The sequence below is a fragment of the Penaeus chinensis genome, chromosome 5, assembly GCF_019202785.1.
Source record: "Penaeus chinensis breed Huanghai No. 1 chromosome 5, ASM1920278v2, whole genome shotgun sequence".
Classification (NCBI taxonomy): domain Eukaryota; kingdom Metazoa; phylum Arthropoda; class Malacostraca; order Decapoda; family Penaeidae; genus Penaeus; species Penaeus chinensis.
Window position 1 is genome coordinate 39,258,107 of NC_061823.1, and position 2,226 is coordinate 39,260,332.

General features: G+C 31.3%; 1 protein-coding gene across 3 annotated transcripts in view; it reads right to left on the reverse strand.

Moving 5' to 3' along the window:
* The window catches only part of LOC125025832 (ankyrin repeat domain-containing protein 40-like), an 8,724-nt gene extending 7,900 nt beyond the window's left edge, over positions 1-824 (reverse strand). For 2 of the 3 annotated variants that reach the window (XM_047614106.1, XM_047614104.1), the window contains exon 1: positions 676-823. The gene's annotated coding sequence lies outside the window, so the exon portion shown is untranslated. Of the gene's footprint in view, positions 1-675 lie in introns of all 3 variants that reach the window. The other variant, XM_047614105.1, reaches the window with a different exon arrangement.
* Between the last annotated feature and the right edge of the window lie 1,402 nt (positions 825-2,226).

Here is a 2,226-nt window from a genome sequence, read left to right on the forward strand (position 1 = left end):
ACTTTTACATGTAATAATTATGCACAAATAAAATTAACCTCCACCTAATGATGTGGATACTACATTAAGGTTCCTGATTATATGAAGTCACTTGCGAAGATGTATGAATGACACACCTAAGAAAAGTGTAATTTATGTTCAATCAGGAATGCAGGGGGCTCCCAAGAAGTAGTCTTAAATCAAAACTAAATATTAAATGCACACCTGCTATACATTTCAATTAGGATATTCAAATAACTGCTTTGAACATGACTAAACAGAAGGAAAAGATGTTCACAAAACCCATATGGAAGAGGAACAGTTAATCACAGACAAATAACAAAAGAAACACAATCACAAGAAAATACAAGCAGATTTTAAATATTGATTTACAGATAAAAGGCAACCAAAAAACACGAAAAAACTAAAAAAAGTGTTACTCTACAACGAATACATAATTAATAAAGCATAAACTCTTAAATAATAATGAAGTCTGGCGATAGTGATCATCATGAATATCGCACACCAAAATGAAAGAAAATCAGGTGGATTTCGAAGACCAGAAACAAAAATAACAATGCCAAAAAAAATTATTAATAACACGGATAATAGGACAAAACGGGACAGGAAATACTTATATACACATATTTTAAGTACTCAGGACATTTCTATTTACTTAAAAACCACCTGCCTCACCTTCTGCTAAGCAATGCTACAGCGATATGCTTAATCACGGGGAAATTAGAGTAATTTAACCAAAATTATCGCTATTTTAAAGCAAGAACTGTCACCAATTTGTAAACAATAACACCACTTGGCTGTTCTAAAATCCAACACATTTTCTACTTTGCACTTGACTTTCCTACAGATTTGTGATCTTTGTTCGCACTTATCTACGAAAATAAACTTATATACGGCAATAGGTATACATGAATATTTATTTTAAAATGTGATTTAAACATCTAAAAATGCTAAGTTTTCAGAATATGAGAGTGTTAACGTTCTCCTGAAACAGTGTTGGATGAGGAAGAGCTAGCAGACGTCGTGTAAACACTTCAGTTGCTGATTATATGTTATTTCTTATTTTTATTTACCCAAAGATGTTGCTAATAGATCGACATAGAAACGCCGATTTCATTTATGTCACATCATGAAAAGATGACGATTTAATACTATCGAATTGTTACTACTACTGAAAAGATAAAAATACGAATATTAATACAAATGGCATTGATGGAAAAGGTCGATTTTTACTTTTCCTCCTCAACACGTGCTTATAAAACCACATATATATACCAAAGTCACAATAAACGATCCCATAAAATATGAAAATCAATATGGAGGCAAAACCATACACAGATTATAACTAATATTCATAAGACCCTCATTCAGAGTTTTCCCTCTCGCGTTACCATGGCAACGCGTGGAACACAAATACCAGCTGATTCAAAGCATTTTTCAGTAGCAAGGGAAGAAGAACACGAGTAAACATGTCATACAGAGAATTAAGAAGTAAGTGTCATGAATGAGACTGTAAGTTTGTTCTTATTGATAACAGAAATGATAGCCGGTGTATAGAGGATGACTTACATATATATACGATGGGTTAAATGAGCGAATTTCGAGAAATTTCATTCGATTTTCTCATTTGTAAGTTCTGCTAACTTGTGTGGATTGCGAAAGAGTTTGAAATATGTTTGGTATTTTAAAGAAAAAGAACAGAATGCAAAAAATACTTTTCTGTTACAAGGGAGAGTTAGAAAAAGACAGACAAGCGAACGGAGAAATAAATAAGTGGATAGATAGATAGATAGATAGATCCGGAATTATTATTTTTATCAGGCTGTATATTTCATATTTTTTTAAATGTTGCTGAAAGAATCGAATAATCATATTCAAAATAACAACACTGATTAATGATACAATACCAATTTCACTGTAAATTTACAATGACAATTATTAACTAAATGAAAAAAATATATAATGATAGTGAATATGAAGATGATACTGATAATAATGATACCAGTGACAAAGGTATCTGTAACGATTGTAAGCATACTAATTGTGATAACAATAATAATGTTAAGGATAATGACAATTGTACTGACAACAACAACAGTGATACTAATACTAATGCCAATAACATTGATTATAATAGCATTAGAATAAAAATGAAGATATCCATTTACCAACCTAGACCCAATACAGCGCAAATCATCTCCTGTTGATCTGTGCAATATCCATTTG